The sequence below is a fragment of the Rattus rattus genome, chromosome 5, assembly GCF_011064425.1.
Source record: "Rattus rattus isolate New Zealand chromosome 5, Rrattus_CSIRO_v1, whole genome shotgun sequence".
In the NCBI taxonomy this organism is placed as follows: domain Eukaryota; kingdom Metazoa; phylum Chordata; class Mammalia; order Rodentia; family Muridae; genus Rattus; species Rattus rattus.
This window is the reverse complement of record NC_046158.1, coordinates 50,241,937-50,262,139: the sequence shown is the minus strand read 5'-3', so window position 1 is coordinate 50,262,139 and position 20,203 is coordinate 50,241,937. Positions and strand designations below refer to the sequence as shown.

The window sequence follows — 20,203 nt, the reverse complement described above, 5'->3', positions numbered from 1 at the left end:
TCCAGCTGGACAAGCTGACATGTTTGGCTGTTCTCTTCATGAATGATTCTTGAAAACCTGATGTGAACAACTTCTAATACAGTGTGGTCATACGTATTGATCCAGACTCAGGTGCCTAGCGTTCTGCCCGGAAGCCATGAGCATGAATGAGCGTGGTGTCCTAACGTGCCCATGGACTCGGCCGGCTGCTCTTTCCGAGGCAGCCAGCGACCTGCACTAGAGCAATGAGGAAAGATGAGAACGAGGAGGATTTCTCCCTTACCTTTGAAAACTTCAAAGTTGTTCCCAATCTGGTTCTGATGATCCACGTCTCAGCACAAAGCACACATAAAGGTCTGAGATCTGCTCGCTGATCGGAAATAGTTTTTAGAAAGTCAGATTTAATCCCATGAGCCAAGTGATCACTACCAACAGCGATCAGGGAAAACCAAAGTCCACGGCAAACTCTAATTTGGCAAATGCATAAAAGGTTCAAAAGAGCAGAGGTCTCATTTACATTCCTCGCTCTTATATGGGATTTTCTTCTGTATTAGTAATTAAAGGGTGCAGGCTGTGGAGTGCAACTGTATCACATAATAGCCATCGGGAACACACTAACAACTTCCTTGAAGTAACGCACACTAGGGTGTTTATGGTTCGGTGTCTCATGGACTCTCTTTGATCTAAATTAGGATTCATTGGCAAGCTCACAATAGGCCCCACATGTACCCCTCTCAACCTCTTTCTTTTAATCATGGAAATTAGAGATGGAAAATATCCATTAAGTCACTTAGTCCTTTCCCCGCCAGGGTGAAATGGTTGCCTGCGATTCGGGGGTAGTGCTCAGTCCAGCTTAAACGGGAACGTCTCCTGGGATGTGAAAGCTCTTGGTTCTATCATTTTCTTCTTTCCCTTAAAATTCAGAGGGGGAGGGGAATATAAAGCAGAGAAAAGCTTCCTTTCCTCCTTGTGGGTTGGAGGTAGTGAGGGTATGGTGGGCAAGTGTTTGCCTGGTGTTGGCTTTCTGGGAGCCGTTCCTCTGGTGCCTCCGTTTCATTACTTGTCGCCTACACAGACGAAAGCGGCCCTGTCTCCCACTTGTTTTTCTCTTGATGGAATGATCTAGATTCCTGAACTTCCCTGTCAACTTGAGCTGGCAAGCACTCTAGGCTCAGTGAAGGAAGATGAGGCTTGGGCAGTGGGGAGAGGCTACTTATTTTAAGCTCCACAGTGAAGTAGTTATAAACTGCACAGCCCTGGCTGAAGCGTGAGGCCCCTGACGAAGTGTGAGCTAATGACTGGATCGCTGCCTAGCTTGTGAGTGGCCCGTTGCATATTTTTATACTCTGAACACTTGGCATCTGAAAGATAAGAAACGTGTGTCATTACACAATGGACTTCTTCTCTGACTCACGTGCGGCAAATGAAGGAAGATGGTCCCCCAGCAGCTGCCTGCAGCTCCAGCTGTGGGGGTTAGCTCTGTGGGGGTGTCTTGAAACCCACTGACCGCGTCTGTGGAGGGCGCTCTGCCTCCCGAGGTGAGGCTGCTGGGGTGGGTGATGTTCCTCTCTGAGACTTGCATTTTGGGTTTGTTTGATAAGTTCTGATGGCTGATAAGCAGACATTGTCTAAAATCTGATCAGCAGACATGTCAGATTCTGATCCAGGTGTGTAGAGTGTGATTCTTCCCATTACCAGGCAGACATGTTCCCTCCAGAAGTCACCATTAGCTTCAGTAAGTATCTGATTTCCCACAAGCATTTGAAGGGCGATTCGAGATTGCAAATCCTGGTGTGATTAAGGGTGGGGCTTATCTATTAATGTAGAAAGCCACAGCATGTTTGCATTAGAGAATTACGTCCAAACACGTGGCTTCTTTTTTTTTTTAAAGATTTATTTATTTATTAATTATATATAAGTTGCTGTCTTCAGACACACCAGAAGAAGGCATCAGATCTCATTATAGATGGTTATGAGCCACCATGTGGTTGCTGGGATTTGAACTCAGGACCTCTGGAAGAGCAGTCGGTGCTCTTAACCGCTGAGCCATCTCTCCAGCCCAACACGTGGCTTCTATAACACACAACATCTTCCAAGGTAATTCTTATTATAAGTATCCCAAAGGTGCTGAGAGATAATGAACCTTTGAATGCATTAAAACAAAACAAAACAAAACAACACCCCCTCTCCCCCCGAAAAAACACCTCAGGGTTTAAGGAAATAACTTGGGCGATGAGCTTGCTGCCTATTTCCAAAGCATGAAGACCTGAATTCGACCCCCAGACCCCATGTAAACACTAGGCATGGTGGCGGTACACACTTGTAATCCCAGTGCTGGGGAGGCGGAAGCAGGAGGAGTCCCAGTTTGCTGGCCAGACAGTCTAGCTGAGCTGGTTATCTCCAGGTTCAGGATAGACCCTTTATCAGAAAATAGAGTGGTAGGCTGACCGGATGTACAGCACTCACTGCCAACCTCGAGCCCATCCCTGGGACCCGTGTCGATTACTGACTCCCACAAGACCTGTAACCTCCACATACACGTGGTGGCGTGTGAACTCGCACATTCATACAACCGTACAGGTAAGTTTTTGTCAGCTTGGCTCATCTAGAGTCACCAGGGAAGTGAGAACTGCAACTGAGGAACTTCCTACCTCAGGTGGTGTGAGTGAGCCCTTTTCTTGATTGCTAATTGATGTGGGAGGGCCCAGCCCAATGGCAGGTGGGCCAGGGTTGTTTATGAAAGGCAACTGAGCAAGCCAGAAAAAGCAAGCAGCTTCCGGCTTCCGGCTTCCGGCTTCCGTTCAGCCTCTGCGCTTCAGTTCTTGCTTCTGGGTTCCTGCTTGAATCCCTGCATCGGCTTCCCTTCACAACAGATTGTAAGATGAAATAAAATATCCACACTCCAACTTGTTTTTGGTCATTGTTTTATCATAGCAACAAAGATACTAATGAAAACATCCCCCTCCAAAATGAATACATAATTGAATAAATTTAAATAATTTGAGGTGGTATGCAGTTGCAGAAGATAACTGACATCAATCTCCAACATCCATGTACACACACATTCAAGTAATCCACCCCCTCCACATGAACATGAACACACATGAACAGGTAATACACACACACACACACACACACACACACACACACACACACACAAATCAAAGCCAGCTAGAATTAGAATTTACTGATACATTTCTGGTATTGGGTCCCGTACTTGGCCGGACCCTCACTAGTTAAAGCTGAGGTGGTGGAGACGACTTACTACAACGACTGCTCACAGTTTTTAGTACCTGGGTTTTCCATCTACCTGAATGGGGAGCAGTTGTGGTATGGACTATGCCTATGGAGGAGGGGTGGGACTCTCTAAGGTTCAATCCCTTTCCCTCCCCAGTGTGAGGTCACAGGGCTGAGGGTCACATTCTAGGAGTGGTTGGAGGAGGCCTCTGTCTCAGGTAATTTGATGGAGCTTCCAGAGCAGAACCTTCCTCTTTATCTCATGTCTATACAAGAAAGCTGAGGGGACTGTAGCTCACCCAAGCATGACAGACATGGCTTTGGCAGGCCTGGTTCTTCCCCTGTTTCCTCTGCCTTGCTAAAAACTCTTCAGGTTATGTTCCTAAGCTAGCCACAAAGTCTGTTCCCTCCTTTGGCCACTTCCTCCTCCTGAGACTGACTGACAAGGTCCAGCTATCAAAATACTGCAATCTAGCAACCAAAAGGCCTCTTTCGCTCACCTACTTAATAACATGCCCAAACCAACTCATTCTAACATGGGGTTCTCCCTTTTCCCTTTACAAACTGCCACTTTCCTATGGGCCACATCTGTCTCTCCCCTATCCAGAGGCAGTCATTTGTCCTTCTCACTTCCTTCCTCTCCCTTGCTCCCTTCCCCTTCTCCCTCATCTATCTCCCGTCTTTGTCTCTGAGTCCTTGCCCTTTATCCCTCTGTGGCAAATAAATTTTTGTGATGAGACCTTGGTTTTGGGGTGCCTTGTGCTGGTTCTAACCAGTCCTTTCAAAGACAGTGTCTTGAGTCACTTATTCATCACTAATCTTAACCCTGACCGGGTAGATGCTTATGTCTTGTAAAAATCTAAATGTTTCGGTTTTGCTTGATGACCAAGGTTAGCTCACATGTGTTCTTCTGAATGTGATCTTTAAGAGTTGGGCAATACGGGTGCCTGGAAGGACCCCTAAGTTCACAGAGTCTTAAATTAGTGACTGGCTAAGGTAACATGATGGCTAGACAAAGATGGATGCTGGGCTCTGCTCCCCATCCCTGCAAGCGGGGACTTCATTCCGGGCTTTACTGAGACCTCAGCCAAAAGCTTATACGTATTCATTGGATCAAATGTGAGGGTTGGGGGAACCACGAGTCAGAAGGTCCGGGCAGAGATGCGAACAGACACAGTACAGGAAGGTGACTCCCAGAGTAGTGTGTATAGTAAGAAATGGGGTGTGTGAGAAGACACAGGCATCGGTATTCAGACTTCCATTGTGATGCGTGTAGAGTCGTTTTTTCCAGTGAGCAGCGTTAGAGTGACGTCATAATCAACACGCGGATAGCTACGTGTCTCACACTGCTGGCTACCACACTTGTAGAAGCCACAGGGTCCCAGCGCAGGACAGGCGCTCCACACCACAGAGGCCCGCAGCGTACTCCAGCTGCTCTGGCTGCTTTTCAGGTATCATACATTCCATGTGGGTCCAGTTATGTGGGTCTCTGGCTCTGATCCTTCAGTTTAAGCACATCCTCAGGAAAGGCGGGTTAGCAGCTGAGCAACACTCTTGCCAAGAGGTTGCTGGTTTTCCTCCTCACAGTAAGCCATTGTCTTCGGACAAAGCCAACGGTGAAGCCGGTCCTACTCAGAGGGACCCTGTACTGTGTCTGTTTACACCTCTACCTGGTTTCCTGGTTTTCCGCGTTTATTTTGATGATGTAAAGATTAGCTTCAGGCAGCGATCTCAGTAGGTAAAGGTCTGAGCTGTGGCTCAGCAGTGGCCTACTTGCTGGATATTTGTAAGGCCCCCGAGTTGTATCTCTAGTGCCAAAAAGTTAGCAACAGTAACGTATACCCGAAAACCCCCACAAAATTATGAGATAAACACGAGGGTATAATCTAATTCTGTCTACATGACTATGAGAAATTACTAGGAGATACTTTGAAACAGGGTCTTGTATGTACCCTTATGGGTTAAGACTGAACCTTGGCCTCTCTGGGTTATGTTTAACAAGTGATAGTTGAGGAACGCCAATACAATTAATAAATGAAACATTGTAATTCTCTAGAGGAGTGTTCTTAAAATGGTGAAAAAAAATTTCTTTTTAAAGTTTTGAGGCCCCTGGTAAGAATATAAAGACACAAATTTAAATTCCGAGTTTGACTTCTGGATTCCTAATAGTTAAGCGTTTTTAAAATTACATTTCAAAAATTTAGTGTGTGTATGTGTTTGTGACTGTGAGTGTGTGTCCATATGTCTCTTTTATTTATGTGTCTGTGTTTTTGTGTGTATGTGCATGTATTTGTGTGTCTGACATCTTGCCAGTCCCTCTACACAGTTTTTAAACATGAAAGGGAGGGACTTAGATTTTGTGTGTATGTGAGTGTGTTTGTCTCTGTGTGAGTTTGTGTATGAGTGTGTGGGGGGGAGAGGGAGGAGGAGGAAGGAGGGGGGAGGGAGGAGAGAGAGAGAGAGAGAGAGAGAGAGAGAGAGAGAGAGAGAGAGAGACTGTACTGGAGTGAGTTGTGGGGATGGAGTATGGAGTTAGAGGATGACGTTAGGAGTTAATTTTCTTCCCACCATCTGGGTCCTAAGGATGGAACTCAGGTCATCAGCCTTGGTGGCAAGTGTCCTCACCTATTGAGCTATCTTAACCCCTCCAAACAGGTTTTTAAAACATGAAAGGGAGGGAGGGAAGGAGGGAGGAAAACCGATTTGAAAGACTCAACTCTCATGTTCAGAAACTATGAACTTACTGTATTTTCAAGAAAAGGAAAGCTTGTCTTAAGAAAGGAAAAGGGAAATTATGGGATCTGCCCACGTGGACCAGGGCATTGGATGGGGCCATGTCCCTGGCTTTTCTCAGTGGCTGTACTGTAGGAGTTGGGGGTGATTGCTGGGGAGCCGGCCAGTGTGGGCCGCCATTACTCTAAGGGCCTTGCGGATCATTAGCATCTTTGCTTTCAGGTAAATTTACATCCACATGGCTGCGTTCTCACTGTTACACTGTAATGAGTGACAGATGTGAGGGACTTGGCTTCAAATTCCAACCAGGGTCCCTTGTCCTTCTGCCTGGCATAGACATTGCCACCGCATCCTGTCCTTTCCCTCTGCTGTAGTTTCTCCAAATCCATGGCAAATTGTTATGTAATATTGCATAAAAATATCAGTCCATAGATGTCCTTATAACTTAAATTTCAGCTTTTTTTTCTTTTTTTCTGTTTTGGATATCGAGGTTTGTTATTTAGCTCAGGGTAGCCCTGAACTTAAGATCTTCCTGCTTCTGCCTCCCAAGTGCTAGGATCCCAGCCCTGTACCACCATGATCAGTCTATTGATTTAGGCCACGCAAGTGGCAGATTTCTGATTTGCCTTTGCTGCATTCTCCTGCCATTCCTAGTGGGTCTAGTCCTCTCGACTTCTTGTGAGCATCCCCTCCTTCCTCCCTCTCCCTTCCCCAGTCCTCCCCACTTGGTGGCCTTTGCCCCAAAGCAGTGGAAACTAAGACTTTCTTGCCTGGCATTTATTTACTCCTGTTGGTTAGATTTTGGGCAAGTTTTTCCACATATGGGAAATTTGAGATGAAATCAGTAATAGTTTAGGAATTTCTCCCCCTACTACTAGTACTACTGTACTTCCTGGGAAGGGGTGGTGTGCACCAGTCTCCACTCAGGGCCCATGATGGGCTCTGGTGCAGGAAAGGGGAGCTGTGTCTTCAGGGATCAGTTAGTTGGGCTTGTACCTGTGGTCTGATAGAGACTTCTGGAACCTCATTAAGGATAGGTTAAGGAAGGTGCATTTAAAAACATTTAAATCCTAAATCACAAAAACTTTATGCTCTGTAGCCACAGCAGGTTAAACCATGCTGCCCAGCTGTGCACTAAAATGATGGTACTAGCTGTCTGAATGAGGAAATCTGTGTGTTCTCAGGGAACGGCCACCGCCCAAAGCTCCTTACCGTATGTGTTCGGTCCCTGTTCCTCTGGTCTCTGTGGGAACACCTTTCTTTCCTTCACCACCCGAAGAGTGGCACCTACATTAGTCTGGATGGCAAAGTTGATGATTGACATGTGCCACCCTGCTGTGGGTCCTCAAGCCTCCTTTAGTTCTGTCTCTTGGAGTCTGTCTTCTGCACCTCTGGTATCCTTGACCTATCTGGAGGTTTTGAATCCTGAACTGAAAAGTATTTATCTGTCACACGCTGGTGTGATTCTGGGGTCAGTTAACTCACCCTTAGCCTGGAACACCCACTGCAAAATAGGGTTGATGGATAGAGTTAAACAAGGAAATAACCAAGGTAAGCGTGTGCAAACCTCTGTCAATGGTCAGTTCTTATCTCCTCCGCTTTCTCTTCTCTCCCTACCCTCCTCTCCCATACACTGCCTCTAGGGAGTTGAAATATATAACTGAAATATATTGAAATATATAACCTTTGCAAAAAGATGATAAAGATGCCATCAAAGAGATGTGGCTAGAGAGAGGTGGGGGAGGGAAAGAAGCCAGGTAACAGGAAGGAAAGACTGGAAACTCCTCCTTACCTGGGGTTACATATCACACACACACACACACACACACACACACTGCTTTTTTTTTTTTTTTTTTTTTTTTTGAGACAGGGTTTCTCTGTATCTATAGCTGTCCTGGAATTCATTCTGTAGATCAGGCTGGCCTTGAACTCAGAGATCAACCTGCCTCTGCCACATGAGTGCTGGGATTGCCTGGTTAGCAAACATTCTCTCTCTCTCTCTCTCTCTGTCTCTCTCTCTGTCTCTCTCTCTCTCTGTCTCTCTGTCTCTCTCTCTCTCTCTCTCTGTCTCTCTCTCTCTCTCTCTCTCTCTCTCTGTGTGTGTGTGTGTGTGTGTGACTTATAAAGGGCTGTGAGTCTGGTGGTCCAGCGTTACTGGACTGCAAACTTTTTCCTTCAGCTCACTAGCCTTTCTCCCACTGAAAACACAGATTGCTGCCCAACCTCTGGGTTTTCTGGCTCAGAGGGCACGGCAGAGCCTGAGAATTTTCATCATACAGGACATTGCTGCTGGTGATCCGAGGCCCACGAGCTGAGAGGCACTGCCTTAAACATTGCTACTTTCTACTCTCCCCACACTCCTCCACACATCTCCTCACAGCCTCGATTGTTAGAAACTAAAAGTCTTGAGTACCACTTGAGTTCACCTTAAGTTCCCTGCTGAGTCAACCCTTCTAGGGGAGGAACCTGGACACAGCCTCATGGCTGGATGATTCTTATCCTCAGGGGCATTTGGAAAGGATCTCAGAATAATACAAGTGAAAACAGCCCCACAGCTTGCCTTAAAGTAACAAATACTTTAGTTCAGAATTGTTAATGGTTCAGCTGGTAGTTGGGGGGAGGGTGTGAACGAAGACTTAAAAGTGTTCTTTTGACTGAAAATTGTTCTTTTTTCATTACACAGGACATTCCTCTCTTTTTTCAACCCAAATTAGCCTTTAGGACATTAATGCTGGCTTCTTGCTTAGATAATGAGAAGTGAAAGTTTAAACCTCTTAGTGGGCTTTGTTTCAGGCTCTAGAATTGAACAACATGCTCATTCCATAAACTGAGTAAGATAAGCAGGGTTGAGCAAAGCAGAAATTAACAGTACAAAATGGATTGGTCATTTCCTTTTTCCCCCTTTCTTCCTTCCCCCTCTTTTCTTCCCTCTCTCTTGCTTTTCCTTAAGGCCACTTAACAGCTCAGTTATGGTTGGTTGGTTTGATAATGTGAAGCCTTGGCATGAGTGACTCCATTTTGACTTTTAGTCTGGTCTGTTGAACTCTAGTATACAGTGCTCAGTCTTAAACAGCGGCTCCTGAACTGATTAACAAACCAGTACTTTTGAGCTTGCTCTTTTAAAATATGTAAATGATCTCATCTAATTTCTAGCCCTATTAAATAGATTATTTGGGACCTGGAGAAGAATTTAAAATGGAAAAGCTAAATACAGACACCTCAGTATTTTCCAGTTTAAAATAGTGCACGCTCTTATTGATCAATGTTTCAACTATGGGATTTATTTCTTACTCCTTTCTCCAACCAGGTTGATTTCTTCTGTAGAGGGATGGTTAGTGTCAAATCATCTGAGAGAAGGGAACTTCAGTTGAGAAAATGCTTCCATAAGATCAGGCAGTAGGCAAGCATGTTGGGCTGACCAAGACAGCTCAGTCAACTAGGTCTTGAGGGAGGGAGTGAAGATTGAAAAGAGAAAGACAGTTAGACAACATTATAACATGACTTCAGCCAGTGCTGAGGCTGAAGCAGGTTTATTTTATTTTTCTGTCTGCTTTTTATGCCATTCTAAGTACATGCGAAGAATAAGGTCAGTTCTAGGTCAAGGAAGAAACAAGGCAATAAACACAAACAGTCAAGAAACAAGACAATAAACAAAGTCCTGTAGTATTCAGGGACTTGTCAGAACTGGGCTGGAGAGATGGCTCTGGTTAAGAGCACTGACTGCATTTCCAGAGGTCATGAGTACAATTCCCAACATCCACATGGTGGCTCACAACCCTCTGATCTGATACCCTCTTCTGGTGTGCTTGAAGATAGCTATAGTGTACTCATATACATTAAATCAATCAATCAATCAATCAATCAATCAATAATCTATCTATCTTAAAGATATCAAGAACTTGAGCCTACTTCCTTGTCCTAGCCCAAAGTCAAATTCTTGCCTGAGCCTATTTCCTTGTCCTGGCCCAATGTCAAATTCTTGCCAAATTCCTAGAAGGCAGGCCCCAAAAGCTCTCCACATTGGGCATTTTCTTAATTAGTGATTGATGTGGGAGGGCTCAGCCCATTGTGGGTTGTGCCATCCCTGGGCTGGTGGTCATGGGTTCTATAAGAAAGCAGGCTGAGCAAGCCATGGAGAGCAAGCCAGTAAGAGGGAACCCTTCATGATTTCTGCATCAGCTCCTGTTTCTAGATTTCTGCCCTGCTTGAGTTCCTGCCCTGACTTTCTTCGATGATGGAGTATGATATACAAGTGAAAGCCAAATAAACCCTTTCCTCCCCTACTTGCTTTTTGGTCATGGTGTTTATTCACAGCAATAGAAACCCTAACTAAGGAAATTGGGAGAGGAAATATGCATGATTTCAATTCTGAGGATCACCTGCCAATCGTCTTGATGGCCCTGTCCATCTTGTAATTACCCTCTTTTCTTGGAACTACAAGACTTTTTCTCAGGAAGTGGCAAGTTTTATAGTAGGCTGCCATTGTATTCACTTAGAACATGAGACAGATGCATCTGAGTCCTGTAGGAATTGGTTCTGCTGACATAGAGGGAGGACTTGTAGGTACTGGGAGATGTCTGGATTTCCCTGGGTTCAGAAAGAATATCTTACTTATAATAGAACACATTCTGCTTTTTGATGTATGATAGGGATACAATGCAGTTCTTGAATGATAGAGATACAATGTAGTTCTTGAATGATAGAGATATAATACAGTTCTTTGATGATAGAGATACAATACAGTTCTTGAATGACAGAGATATAGTTTAGTTCTTGAATGATAAAGATACAATGTAGTTCTTGGATCAAGTTTGGGGTCCTTAGCTATCTCCAGGTCCTACCCGTATTCCTATGTCCAACACAGCACAGTGTGTTAATACACCCTGGATCAGTATTGCTGTATATATTGAGCTCAGTTTTTCTGGATCCACAAGACAATTTGATATAAAAGTAACTGACAAGGTTGAGCCAAAATCTGTTAGTTTTACATTAAAGTCTGGCAAAGAACTCACTTTCCCAGTCACTGGGAATGTCAACCTGTATCCAGCTTAATGCTGGGTACTGTTGGACAGATAATCTCACAGGCATTTTGGAATCAAATCGCAATGTCAGGTAGTCTTTGATTAAGGTGAAAGTACTGATGTTACAACTGAGAACCAGAACATAAGGTGGCCGTGTTAGAATAGAGGCTTTGTGGATGGAAGGGGTCTTGGGGCCAGAGCTTAGGCTGAGGAAAAAAGCTCTGAGGAGGGACAGAACCTGAAAAAGTCATATGTTCAGCTGTGTAAGTCCCACATACTGCAGTGCTGAGAAGTGTGTCTATTGCCATGAACTGAAGGAAATAGAAAATTCTAGTGTCTTTTTTGGATGTTGTGGTCTTTTACAAGCTGGAGGAATGGACACTTGGAGAATGCAAAAGAAAAGGACACAGAATAAGTGGAACGGTCGAGTTTGATTCTGGACTGCCATTAAGATCTTACATTTCACATTAGTTATCAAGAACAGATGTTGATGTGAATCAAATTGATTTGATATAAAAACACTATGTCTTACTTAAATGTACTGACGTCTTAAAGATTCAAGGAAAGTGGCAATTTTATTGCCTATGGCTTTTTTTTTTTGTGTTTCATGGGTATAGTAATCTTGCTTAAGAAATGCATAATATGAAGTCTCCTTTTCCTCTCATAAAACTTAAGCATGAAGTGTATGAAGGAAGATGACACAGGGAAGAGTTTTAAAGAAATGGTAGTAAATTCAGGTTAACTGCACAGCTGGGTACACTCATTGGCCTGACTCCAAAACATTACATAGGAAGAGGTAGCAAATTCAGCCTTTGTACCTCAGAGTTCATCAGAATCCAAATCTTTTTCAATTCTTTTTATATTGGCCTTAAAATGTTACTTGACTGAAATTATCTTCCCCTCGGTATTAAAGAACATCTCACTATCTACAGATGGATTGATCAACTTGACATTCATGGTTTCCAATAGTTGATAGACCCCCTCCCCCCAATTTCTAGAATGCAAGTCTTGTGGGTGATTTATAGGTAGGAATGATTTAAGGCTCAATTACCTTCCTTTTAACACCCCCTGTAGTGCCTTACTCTGAATTGTACAGCATTGCCCATCCAGCTCTCCACACTTCAAGTAATTTTCCTCCCAATTTTTATGCACTGACTTCTTCCTTGACTTTAAGATTCACCTTGGAAGAAAAATGAACATTTATTGAGGCTTCATGTATGGCGGATACTACATCAGCTTTTGACTTTATCTACGGAAAATAAGAGCTCTTTGAAGGAGGGATTATTTTAGCTCCCACCCACTATCTTCTTTTACAGTGAAAACCAAGCTGGTAAGATAGTTACTTGACCATCAGTACATGTGATAGACATGAACCAAGCCAACTGTGGGGGGCCTCTGTGACTTCCCCATGGGTACCCCATAAGTAGACATTTGACTCTTGTCAGGCTAATTGAGTCATTGCTTAGGGAATCTTCAACAGGACCTGGGGGGGGGGGAGAATGAATCTTCTCTCCTTGGTTACATTGAGAACAGAGACAAGCTCATGGTTTCTTTGTGGATGAAGTGAGAAATAAAAGAAGATTGTGGAGAGATGAAGAGGAAGGAGAATGGAGAAGGCAAAAGAGGCAGGGAGGAGAGAAAGAAACAGACGGGAAGAGGTAAACACATGGTGAGAGTTTGAGTCTCTGATGTCCAGTGGTCTTATGCTCTTCCCAATGGGTTGTGAGCCTTCCAAGGGGTTCTTCACTCTTTTATCCCAAGCTAGATTTGTTTGGATTTCTGTCTTGTAATCAAGAACCCTGGTTTTTCTAGAGAGTAGACAGAGCATCAAGAACACATGCTTTCTCAGGATGCTGTACGGCACTGAGATTTGCCCTCCACTGATCCTGGTTGGTAATCCTAGTCAGTGCATGTGGGCGCTCTTGCCTTCTTCCTACATTTGAGATGACAGGGAAGAGAGTCAAGCATCTGACAGCACAGAAGGGACTTCAAGACAGTGGTTTCTCTCTTCTGTTCATCGTGTTACCTGGGTGTAGAAAACTGTAACTTGGACTTCTTATATATGACTGGAGAACAACCAAGTATAAATGCATTGATGATTTAAAGACTGAATCTAAATGAAGTATTGTAACAAAATGTGGAATTAACATCCCTTCCTTCCTTCCTTCCTTCCTTCCTTCTTCCTTCCTTCCTTCCCTCCTTCCTTCCTTTACACACCTTCAATCCTTCTGGCTGGAATACAGACACACCTTTAATATACAACTTTAACTCCAAACAATGAAGTTTAATTGAAGGGCAGACAAAGTGATGAATCAGAGAAAAGAAAGATTTGAATAAATGAGTCAGTGATAGGATACAACCAGCTCTCACTAGGACAGGAAAGAGAGACTACTTAAGAGCAGTGAGGGGAGAGAGGGGAAGTCAGTGGTGTTTGGTTCAGGTCAGAGCCGTTCAGTTCATGGGGTTCAGAGGCTGTTATTCTAGGCAGAGCAATTAAGCCAGAAGCTGGATAAGCCAGTTTGAATCAGGAAGCTTGAAAAAAGAGTTTGATCCAGGACAGCTGATTTGAGACCGTCAACCAGAAAGTGCTAGAAAGTGTACATTTATTCAGCAATAAGTCTCAGAGGCTGAAACAGGCTAGGCCTAGGTTAGCACACGGAGGCTAGAAGCTGAAGCCTTCAAGGTCCAAGCTTGTAAAAGATTAGATGGTATGGATGTAGGGAGCACTTATAGTGTTAACTTTGAGTGACTTCTTGCTTGTGATTAATTATGAATGAGTCTGCCAACATCTGTATTTGTTTTTTAATTAACATTATACCCTGCCAAGTTCCTTTGCTTACACAAATGTCTTTGAGAGACTCCTAGCCTGAAGGAAATGGCCTAAGTCATTCATAGATACTGTGTACCAAAAACTCACTACATAAGCATTTGTGGTCATTGTTTATCTTCCTGGAATTGGTCATGCTTTGTGTTGCTTGCCTTTAAAAGACACTGAGAAAATATACTTGCTTGCTGGCATGGTATTCACCAGCAGTCCTCCCATATTCTGTCTCTGGCATCATCTTTCTGCCTTTCCTATGATCATCCTCATTCCCCCAGTCCTGGTTTTCCATGACTGTACCAGAAGACTCCAGGAGAGTGGAGCCCAATGTGAGGCTCGTGAGTTCTACTATGGGATATGTAATGAAGGTCTTTGGAAGTAGAGCACTTGGCAAAAGTGAAAGTGTTGGCAGTAGTAAGGAGTAAAAGTCATAGGCAATACAGATAAGGGAGTTCAGAAAAAGTAAAAGACACACATACACACAAAAAACAAGATAAAAGAAAGAAAAAGAAATAGAAAGAAAAATGGCAAATGGAAACCGTGGTATGCCTTCTGTACCAATGCTTAAGAATATGCTTTAGTAAAGTAGGGCAACAGTGATTGGTCCCCTGCCAACCCCATTCCAGGCCCCTCTGCTCTGCGCTCACCACCACAGCAGAGATGGAGCGTAGGAGGGTAATGGATAGAGGAGCCAGCACAGAGCGGGATGCTGAGTCCCGAGCAGCCAGCAGCTAGAAGCTGGAGCTTGCTCCCGCCCCTCCCTTCTTGGACTGGCATAGGTGAGTTATGATCCAATCCAGCAGGTTAAGGTTAAAGATGTTTATGAAAAATGTTTGAGATTGATAAAAGCAAATGATGAAGGTTAGAGGCTATAAAAGAACTTAGATGCTTCAGATAAAAGATGTTTCAAGTTAGTAAATGCAAGTTATAAATGCTGGAGGGTCTAAGAAGATGTTTTAAGGTATATAAGTATAAGTTATAGAGGTTTCCGTGCCTTTTAACCCAAACCTATAGCTTTTATTAGGTTTCAAAGGCATAAGTCTACTCCTGTTGTCTAACAGACACCTGTTAACTACATTTTTCTTTTTCTTTTTTTAAAAGACTTATTTATTTTATGTATATGAGTACACTCAAGAGTCTTAAGATTGGACCTGCCTGTCACAGACCAAATGGACTCCAAATAAGTACACCTGCCTATTTTGATACCAGCAGGTAGCTCCAAATATAAATTATATAAGCTAACATATAACATACAAATTAGAAATTACATACACTGAAGCATATATATATAATAATTACATGCATGTGTATATATAAATAATCCATGTTAAGTATACATTAAATATAAATTTTATAAGTTAAATATAAATTATATACATTGAATATATTTATATACATTTAAACAACAACTTTACAGTAAATACAAATCATATGAATTAAATATTAATTATATGCTTTAAATGAATATTATACATTAAATTGTTGTTGTAAAAATATAAAAAATAGGGGTTGGGGATTTAGCTCAGTGGTATAGAGCTTGCTTCGTAAGTGCAAGGCCCTGGGTTCGGTCCTCAGTTCCGAAAAAAAAAAAAAAATATATATATATATATATATAAATAAAATGCTGTCTTTTATTCCCCACTAGGTCTGGCACCACAGTGCCCCAAGGTATCTGCTAGCTATCTTGGCAGAAACACATCCCAATTCTGTGGCGGCCAGTGTCTCTAGCCGCCACCCACTCTCTTACACTTAAATCGCTACAAGAAAGAACACACAACACAATTTGATCCAATTCATAAGATATAATTGCCCACGTAACATACAAATTCCTATACACATCCATCCCTCAAGAACATTTACAACAGCCTGTAAAGGTACAGAATCTTAACGTCAGCTTCCACGTTGTCCCGTGGCTACTCTGCAGTCTCCTCCTCTCTTCCGTTCCTGTCTCCTCCTCTTCCTTCAAACTTTTCTCCCGCCCATCCTTCCTTCTCATCCAATGACAGGCCTCATTCTATCCTGTACCGACCCTCACCTGTATTCTACAAATTAAATGGGGAGAAGGTTCTGAGGAAGTCACCTGAGTCCTGAGTATGTGACTAGGCAGCCATCCTTGGGGCAGTGGAATTAGCATCAAAATACAGATAACTCAACATTAAATATTATTATATATGATAAAATATGAATTAAATGAGTTAAATATAAAATATAAGTTATAATCTATATAATGTAATCTATATAAAATACATAATTTCACATATACTCAAGGACAAGAAATTATGAAATGAGCCCATGGAGCTCTTAAAAAAAAAAAATCAGTTTCAAAAAATAAAAGAGAGGGAGTTGTATACTCCTTCACCACAAAATTTTAATTTTTGACCTTGGATTCCAAGGGACTTTCTGTTGCTGAGTGTCTACAGCCCCCATCAACTCAGCATACTTATGCTTAGGTGAAATGAAAGGCTCCACTTATTGGCGTATGGCTTGGTCCTGATCCTGTATTAATATGGGGAAGAGGGCATGTTTGTGTTTTTTCTACAGGATGCTGAAGGAGCCAGGTGGCTGCCAGAGTGAATTGTGAGACATGCTGTGTGGAGAGCGTTTTGGTGCTGATTCTAGAAACTTGGTAGTAATTTGTCATTGGGCAAGGCCAAGGAAGTAGGTTTCAGGCAAGAATATGATTTTGGCCTAGGACAGAAGTAGGCTCAGATCTCTTGGTCGTCCTGATAAGCCCTTAGAAACAGTGATAATGGCACTTTGTTTATTGCCTTGCTCGTTCCTTGACTATTTGTGTTTATTGTCTTGCTTGTTGCTTAAACTAGAACTGACCTATTACTTGCATGTAATTAAGTTGGTATATAAGCAGATTGGGAAAAAATAAACCTACCTCAGCCTCAGAACTGGCTGGGGTCATACTACAGTGTTGTCTAATTGTTTGTTTTTTTTTTTTTTTTTCGGAGCTGGGGACCCGAACCCAGGGCCTTGTGCTTCCTAGGCAAGTGCTCTACCACTGAGCTAAATCCCCAACCCCCTAATTGTTTTTTTAATTCCCGCTTCTGCCCTGGAGAACCTGTTGACTGATGTGAGGTTTGGGTTAGACCTCTACCGGGACCACTTGAATGAGATGAAGGTGGTGATTGATGCAAAAATAAGAGGAGTTTTATTGCTCCAGCAGGTTGGGACCACCCCACTTCAAGAGGGTGACAACCCTGAGTAGTCTCTAATGGGATTATATACATTTGATAAGGGCAGAATTCAGGCAATGGTAACTTGGCAAGGTACTATTGGGGGAGTGAAGCGACCTTTAAACTGATTCATGGTCAGTGGACTGTTCAGGACTTTCCAAAAAGGGTTGGTTGAGGGTCACGGATGGCTTTGTCTGACAGTTGGCTTGTAGTTTTTCCAGGAAGGGAGGGGTCTTAGTGCTCAGAGGTTTGTGGTGGAATTTTCCACTGGTCTTAGATTGACCCCAACTCTGGCTCTTTCAACTGACTGAGCTGGCTTGGTCAATGGTGATGCTGGGACAAAGAATGATGCTCACTAAGATTTTGCTTAGTGCCCTGACAATGACAACAGGGAAGCTGTATTGAGCATATGTTCCTGACCCACCTTTGCTACATCTGTCTGTATGGTCAAGGCCAGAAGAACCTTTGACCTCTATAACACTCAGCTGTTAGGATTCCCTTGTTCTAAGGGTAAAAAGTATTTCAAATCAGTGAATTACACTGCTATGGGTCAGGGCTTAACTATTTGTTTTATCAGAAATAGTACCAATGCTGGATGTGTTTCTGTGCACCCTAAAAATTGGAAGAAGAATATCTCTAAGACTGTAGTGCAAACATTAGGATTGGAATGCCATTATCTCAGACTGTACAGGCTGCCCTGCCTCAGGCTTTTAGACTTTGCAGGGCAGGAAACATGGAGACTGTGGAACCTGCCTTCCAAAAATTAATCAAATGGAGAAGTTGGTATAGTCACCCTTCTCTTTCCTTTAATGTGACCAGTTATTCAACTCATTCACGGACTGGTCTAAAAATCTATCCAATATTGGACAAAAGGAAATGACAGCAGACATTTGGAGGGCTAGTGCTGGACATTTTCAGAAACATAATTGAAAACTGGCAGCTGCCTTATATGATGTTATGTTTGCTGTGAATAAAATGGAATAGGTTCTGGGGTTAAGGTAACTGTGACATCCTACATTACCCCACCTAATCCTTTATTAATTGGGAATATTACCTTGTTATTGGCTCTGATAATGAGTTCAATATTTTTTGTTTTAATTGTCTTTTTTAAAATTGTGTTCCTGCACTGTGTGATGTTCAACATGTAATGGTAGTACATCAACCAACTTTTATTAAGATTCCTATAAATTAATCTGAACCGTGGTATTCTGAAAAGGCTTACAAATGTTGGAAGAATTAGATCATGCTCAGGCAAGGAGCAAACACATGGCTGGGCTGATTATTGCTGGTGTTGTTTCTTTCATAAAACTCTTTTTTTTTTTTTTTTTTTTCCGGAGCTGAGGACCGAACCCAGGGCCTTGTGCTTGCTAGGCAAGCGCTCTATCACTGAGCTAAATCCCCAACCCCCCCCTTTTTTTTTTCAGAGCTGGGGATCGAACCCAGGGCCTTGCGCTTCCTAGGCAAGCGCTCTACCACTGAGCTAAATCCCCAACCCCATAAAACTCTTAAACCAGGGCTGCTACAGCTTTAGCACAGAGGTACAAACAGCTAGTTCTGTTAATCATCTTGTAGAAAATGTAACCAATGCCCTGAGCATACAAGAAGATTTGGATGGATAGCTAGAACAAAGAATTGACACATTATATGATATAGTGCAAATCATGGGAGATATGAGGTACAAGGAATGAAAGTCAGAAGCCATTTGGCATGTTATACTCAATATGTCTGTGTTGTAGTAATTTCCAACCCCAATATAAAACCAACCCCCAATAAGCCAGTATAAAAACACACACTTGATCTAGCACTATACTAACTTATTCCACCACTATGAGACCCTTTGTTATTTGTAGTACAAGCAGTAGATAGCTCTGTAAAGACATTCATATGGAATATGTAGGGTGAACAGATCAGTTAAGAAAGATCAATAAAAAAGACAACTGTCGCTCTCTTTGCCCCATCTACTTCGAGAGTGAAGACCATTCTCAGCAATGAGACCGTCGACATTCCAGAAAATGTCGCCATCACTCTGAAGGGGTGTACAGTCGCTGTGAAAGGCCCCAGGGAACTCTGCGGAGAGACTTCAATCACATCAGTGTAGAGCTGAGTCTTCTTGGGAAGAAAAAGAAAAGGCTCCGTGTTGACAAGTGGTGGGGTAACGGAAAGGAACTGGCCACTGTCAGAACCATCTGCAGTCATGTTCAGAACATGATGAAGGGTGTGATACCGGGCTTCCATTACAAGATGAGGTCTGTGTGTGCTTACTTCCCTATCAACGTCGTTATTCAGGAGAACGGGTCTTTGGTTGAAATCCGAAATTTCTTGGGTGAAAAATACATCCGGAGGGTTCAAACGAGGACAGGTGTTGCTTGTTCTGTCTCTCAAGCCCAGAAGGATGAGTTAATCCTTGAAGGAAATGATATAGAACTTGTTTCAAATTCAGCAGCTCTGACTCAGCCACAACAGTTAAGAACAAGGATATCAGGAAGTTTTGGGATGGCATCTGTGTTTCTGAGAAGGGAACTGTGCAACAGCCTGACGAATGAGACCTCACTTTCCCAGCTCCAGAAACAAGATCCTGATCACAAGTATAATTTGGGCTCTATGGGAACAATAAAAGACTTATATATTGAAAAAAAAGAAAAGAAAAGAAAGACAACTGCCTTTCTTAGAGGTTAGTTTGGTCACATAATCAAACTACAATATAAATTTTTATTTATTCCACTGTAAAGGATGGTATGTAATAATAAGTCATGAGAATTTTGTACTCAATAAGAGTTATTGACTTTACATAGACATTTAAGTCTCAGCCAGTCCCAGAGTTGTCTCTGTGTACAGAGACATACATATAACTGCATATATATCACCTATCTTGTTGATCTTGTTAATCTCTTCTTGTCTGTAGTCAAGGTCTTTGTGGGGGGGTCTCCTCCTTCATGTCTGATTTTTATCTACTTGGAATAAACCCATAGCTTTTCTTTTTCTGCGGAAATATAGGCATAATCTCTCCACAGCATAACACATTTCCTGTTTTCCAGTCTTGTAGGTTGATGTCATTATGTAGGTGAGTGCTGGCACAAGTTATGTCAAGGCCATGGTTGGACAGTAAAAGAATAAGGTGGGGACAAAGTTTTTGTAGGGAGGGAGAGAAGGAGAAGGAGAGAGAATCAAGATGGAGACCGAGAAGAATGACCCAGATTTGGGTGTTCCTGAATTGTCAAAGTAGCTGG

The 20,203-nt window shown here is 42.8% G+C and overlaps 1 pseudogene; it reads left to right on the top strand.

The window, feature by feature from the left end:
• Nucleotides 1–224: 224 nt before the first annotated feature.
• On the top strand, nt 225–19,519 carry LOC116900836 (annotated as a pseudogene).
• The last annotated feature ends 684 nt before the right edge of the window (nt 19,520–20,203 follow it).